Source organism: Heterodontus francisci, unplaced genomic scaffold, assembly GCF_036365525.1.
Source record: "Heterodontus francisci isolate sHetFra1 unplaced genomic scaffold, sHetFra1.hap1 HAP1_SCAFFOLD_121, whole genome shotgun sequence".
Taxonomy (NCBI): Eukaryota; Metazoa; Chordata; class Chondrichthyes; order Heterodontiformes; family Heterodontidae; genus Heterodontus; species Heterodontus francisci.
This window is the reverse complement of record NW_027140425.1, coordinates 3,870,334-3,876,333: the sequence shown is the minus strand read 5'-3', so window position 1 is coordinate 3,876,333 and position 6,000 is coordinate 3,870,334. Positions and strand designations below refer to the sequence as shown.

Here is a 6,000-nt window from a genome sequence, read left to right as displayed (position 1 = left end):
AGGGTAACTATGCTGAGCGTGTGGGTGCTGGAGCCCCGGTCTATCTTGCTGCTGTGCTCGAGTACCTGACCGCTGAAATCCTCGAGCTGGCCGGTAACGCGGCCCGGGACAACAAGAAGACCCGCATCATCCCCAGACACCTGCAGCTGGCCGTCCGCAACAACGAGGAGCTCAACAAGCTGCTGGGAGGGGTGACCATCGCTCAGGGCGGGGTGCTGCCTAATATCCAGGCCGTGCTGCTGCGCAAGAAAACCAGCGCTCAGAGCTCCCAGAAAAAGTAAAGCGGCCAAAATGACATCTAATAAACAAAAGGCTCTTTTCAGAGCCACCCACAGTCTCTGTGAAAGGGCTGGTTACTGTCAGGAGGGAGTCAGAGATGGAGTTATTGTAACAGTGGATTGACCTGTTGCACATCTGTCCAGCTGTGTTTTCATTTCGCTCTGTTTTTCTGCTCACACATCTCCCCCTCGAGTTAATTGCAGAACTGAACTACAGGGTGCAGAATCAACAATTCCCAGGATCGGGGGTGAGATTGTGCTGAGCAGCAATGAGCCTCCAGTAATGCTGCTTTCTGAATTCCAGATCAGCTCTCAGTCCAACAGGCCTTTCGTATTTTAAATATCACAACAGAGCTGAGCGGGGGTGAGCGCAGCCTCAGCTGCACCGAGTCTCAGGGGCTCTCAGGACCCCAGTCAGAGCCACCAGGCCTGGCGGACGTGCAGCGAGGACCCCGGGGGAGGGAGGGTGCACCATTAAAGTGATGGTGCAGCACCTCCCCCATCCTCGCCGCCACTTCCCGGTTTCTTCTCCCGTTTATCTCAACATTAAGAAGACGCTTTTGCTCTGGACTACACTGGTTATAAAGTAAGACCCAACTTTGTCTCTGAAAGTGATGAATAGCAGCAACAACAGCAGAATCCAACCCCTGCAGTTACATGTGAACTTGCTGATGTTGCAGCAGACTGAATGACTGAGTGAATCCCTTCCCACACACATGGCAGGGGAACGGCCTCTCCCCAGAGTGAATGTGTTGGTGTTTCAGCAGATCATTACTGCTTTTCAAGCTCTTCTCACAGTCAGGACATTGAAAAGGTCTCTGATCAGTGTGAACAAGTTGATGTTCAGTGAGGTTGGATGACTGAGTGAACCCCTTCCCACACACGGAGCAGGTGAATGATCTCTCCCCAGTGTGAACTCACTGGTGTTTCAGCAGGTTGACTCTGGCTGGGTTCAGTTCTACACTCACTGGTTCCTCTCTCTCTCCTCCCCTGAAGGTGCTGATTCTGACTGTATGTACATGCTCTCTCCCCCTCCGACCCTCCCTGTCCAATGTAGTATCTCCAGTTTTGGTGATGTGCTCTCCCTGACCTGTCTCCATTTCTCCTTCTTATACAGACTTGCCCTGAGTGTCACTATTTCATAGAATCAAACAGCACAGAAGGAGGCCAATCGGTCTTTTGTGCCTGTGCTGAATCTGTGAAAAAAATGATGCAATTAGTCCAACCCCCTGCCTATTTCCCCATAGTCCTGGAGAAATTCACTTTGAAATATTTGTCCAATTCCTTTATGAAAGTTATAATTGAATCTGTTTCCACCACCCTGTCAGACAATTCATTCCAAATCCGAATAAGTTACTTCTTAAATGTTGTGAGGGTTCCGGCCTCTACCACCTCTTCAGGGAGTGCGTTCCAGATTCCAACCACCCTCTGGGTAAATTTTTTTCCTCAAATCCCATCTCAACCTCCTGTCCCTTACCTTAAATCTATGCCACCTGGTTATTGACCCCTCCGCTAAGGTAAAATGTTTCTTCCTATCTAACCCATCAATGCCCCTCATAATTTTGTAAACCTCAATCTTATCTCCCCTCAGCCTTCTCTGCTCTAAGGAAAACAACGCTAGCATTTTCAGTCTCTCTTCATAGCTGAAATGCTCCAGCCCAGGCAACATCCTGGTGACTCTCTTCTGTACCCGCTCCAGTGCAATCACATCCTTCCTATAGTGTGGTGCCCAGAACAGTACACAGTACTCCAGCTGTGGCCTAACTAGCATTTTATACAGCTCCGTCATAACCTCCCTGCTCTTATATTCTCTGCCTCGGACGATCTATATTGGCCTGTAATCTAAGGCTTTCCTCCTCACTAATTACGACACCACCAATCTTCGTGTCATGTGTGAGAAAGGGTTTGATTCTATCCCTATCAGTATCCGTTACATGCATGTGTTTTTAATCTGCACCCCCTCTATTTTATTCTCTGTACTTGTCAGCCTCTTGTAGGTGAGTCTGTGTTTTGCTCTTTATCTCTCAGTCTTCGAAGTATGAGCCTGGGTTTGTACCTAATTTTCTTTGTACCTTGCAGGATGGATATTGAAGAGAGGTTTTTACACATTAACTGCCAAATCCTGATAAGTGATTTTTGGGTTTCACACAGTATCTGTCAGTTTCTTGTCTAGGACTGTTGGTTTTACTCTGTCCCTGGCATTTGCTGGTTTGTTAGTGTGGGGTTTACACTGTACCTGTCAGTTTCTCATATGTGAGTGTTGGTTTCACTTTGTATAGAATCATAGATCACAGAATACTTACAGCACAAAAGGAGGGATTCAGCTCATCGTACTTGTGCTGCCTCTCTGCACAAGCAACTCAGCTCATGCCACATCCTCATGTATTCCATGAAAAGCTGATTTTTTTTCCCTTCAGATAATTATCATATATCCTTTTGAAAGCTATGGTTGAATCTTCCTCCGTCACACTCTCAGGCAGTACATATCAGATCTTAACCATTTGCTGCATAAAAAAGGTTTTTCCTCATGTTGCCTTTGGTTCTTTTCCCATTCACCTGAAATCGGTGTCCTCTGCTTACTCAGCCATGAGTAATATTTCCCATTGCTTTCTCAGCACTGATGAATTGTGAGGTGGGAGACAGCCAGAAGTCCCACTGAGCCGCACTGACTCCCAGCTGAAAAAGAAATGAGGTAAAGTTCAATCTTTCACAGCGAGATGCTGCAGAGAGTTAAGAGTCCGGAATGAAAGAGAGCGTTTCTCATACTGTTGTTGAATTTCATTTCAAACACTCCTTGTACTCTCTGCTAATGGAGCCTAAAAAATGGAAAAACTAAATGGCGCTCAAACTCACAACCCTGAGATTAAAAGTCCCATGATCGACAGACTGAACTGAATATGTCACTTCTACTGTTCCTCTGTTTGGATGGATGCAACTGTATGCTCCAATGCAAGGGCAGCTTTCAAATCCTCCCATGGGTCCACACGTCAGACTAAGTTCCTTGTTGTAAACTCAAGCAAAGGAAATCTGCTCACTTCCAAAACTATCAACAAATTGAAGCTGATTACGATCAACATCATCAGAGGTCAGAACTACCTGGTGAAAGAAGACTCCCTGAAGAAGGATCCACAATTATTCAAAGGCATCGACAAAGTGAAAAACAAGAAAATCGATGAGTCAATCCAAGCTAAACAGAAACACTGAAGAATTCCATTCCAAACCAGAACACAGTTAGAGGCATTTTTTGTATTCAAAGCTGGGCATTAGTATTTAATAGTTGATATATAATTTTGAATATATTTGAATTTCTTTATTCATTTGGCACTGCTGAACATGAAGCAGTCTTAAATCATTGAATTTTTTTTTGTAAAATCTGACTTACCAGATTAAAATATTAGATCAAGGGAGAAATTTCAAAGATTACTGGACCAGTAATCCAGAGGCCTGGACTCAAGATCCAGTGACAGCCAGGACGTCAAGGCGGGAAACACTCCGCACTAGTCTGCAGTGAGCGATTCCATCGAAGGTAGAGCACAATCTCCTTAATATAAGAATGTATATTTTATAATAATTAATCACTCAAGACCTTCCTGGTCTCTGCATCTCAGCTGCTCTCTGGATAAACTTGCAGAAAGTATTTCAACCTGTAAAGCAGGGAATGTATAATGATATTTTCTCGCCTTCGGGCAATATTTTAATCAATACAGTGTGGGACAACCTGTCTGGGCACAACTCCACGAGTTTCTCTTGAACTAGTGACCTCACAATCACTAACTTCTATGGTAACAATCTTCAGCTCATCACCTCCGGTACGTAGCTCTAATCTTAATGTACATTTAAACAACCTTTCAAGTCCAGTTACAGTTTTTGTTGCCTTACCTGCACAAGCATAAAAAGTGAAAAACGGAAGCAAGTTTAACTGAACATTCTGGTGGTCAGTTCGGGCACGGGAAAAAAATTAAAGGACTCGGACCAGGTCGGATGCGGTGCTGTCAGGCTTGGGTCGGGTTTCATTTGCTGACCCGAGCAGGCCTTTAGTTACTGTTGCAACCTTATATTCCCACTTGACAATCTGTATATTTTGTTCATTTCAATTTTGTCGACAAGCTCTTTGAATCCAGTTCCCCGGTCCTCAAGCAGGCTCAGTTTGGAAATCGATTCCGCTTTCTGGAAGGCTGAAAGCAATCGATGACCTTAAACTAAAAATGGCAACAGAGAAGGGCTCGTCTGGGATTTGAACCCAGGACCTCTCACATATTAATCATTTATATACCCAAAGCGAGAATCATACCCCTAGACCAACGAGCCACCGTTGGCATGGTTTTTATTCGCTCCTGTGGAATTTCACTGGCACCCACAGCCGATCATGCATTTTTTTCAGATCAAAACAATATCCTACAAAGCTGAAATAAAAACAGAAAGTGCTGGAAATACTCAGCACCTCTGACAGCATCTGTGGAGAGAGAAACAGAGTTAACATTTCAGGGTTTTCACCTTTTGTTTGAGCCATCTTTTCAGACTGCTTCTGTCCATCCAATTTCACTTTTTACTCTATCCACATTCTAAGGGTGGTGCAGTGGTGAGCACTGTAGCTTCACAACTTCAGTGACCCTGATTCAGTTCTGTATACTGCCTGTGTGGAGTTTGCAAGTTGTTTATGTGGGCTTCCACAAGGTACTCTGGTTTCCTCCCACAACGAAAGACTTGTGGGTTGATAGATAAATTGACAGTTGCAAATTGGCCCTAGGGTAGGTGATAGGAGAAATGTGGGGATGTGGTAGGGAATTCTGGGTTAACATAGGATTAGTATAAATGGGTGGTTGATGGTCAGTGCAGACTCAGTGGGCCAAAGGGCTATATCAGTGCTGTATATCTCTATAACCATTCTCTAAGCAAATGCATTTTTCATGAATTCCTCATTTCATTTATTAACGACAATTTTATATTTCCGGCCCTTGCTTCATACGATACCACAAGTGGAATCATGTTTCCATCAACCCGATCAAACCCCTTCACTATTTCCTCATATTGCAATGTTTCTTTCACCCTGACAGACTGTGGAGTTTCTGCTGCTTGATTGCAGTTCTTGCTTCCCGCCAGTAGATGTCACCTCACTCCAATATAGTGAAGTTAACAAATGTGAGAGAGACACAACAGGAAATAATTGTTCACATTATAGTGAATGTGTGGGATTTAGAAATACTAGGAGTGGAGACGAGTTATTATTGAATTTGTCAAACCAAACATATGTTATAATGTTGTGTTAAATCTGTCACTCTGTTGTCTTGATTCTGAGAGTGACATCGACTCATCGAGTCATTGGGTCATTTGTGGTATAGAAGGAGGTCATTCGCCCCATCGAGTACAGGCCAGCTCTCCATGGAGCGATCCAGTCAGTCCCACTCTTCTGCTCGATCCCCCTAGCCCTGTAAATTTATTTCCTTCAAATGCCCATCGAAATTCCTTTTGTAACCAACGATTGTCTCCACTTCCTCCGCCCACAGGGGCAGCGAGTTGCAGATCATTACCAATCACTGTGTAAAAAAGTTCTTCCGCACATTCCCCCTGCATCTCTTCTCCAAAACCTTCAATCTGAATCCCCTAGTCCTTGTACCAATAGTTAATGGGAACAATTTTTCCTTGCCAACTTATCTAAAACTGTCATAGCCTTCGACACCTCTATCAATTCTCCCCTCAATCTCCTTTGATACAGGCAGAAAAA

The 6,000-nt window shown here is 44.4% G+C and overlaps 1 non-coding gene across 1 annotated transcript; it reads right to left on the bottom strand.

The window, feature by feature from the left end:
* Nucleotides 1-4,497: 4,497 nt before the first annotated feature.
* On the bottom strand, nt 4,498-4,586 carry trnap-ugg (transfer RNA proline (anticodon UGG)). Its single transcript is given in 2 exon segments — nt 4,498-4,533; nt 4,551-4,586. It is a non-coding gene; the product is annotated as a tRNA-Pro (tRNA).
* Between the last annotated feature and the right edge of the window lie 1,414 nt (nt 4,587-6,000).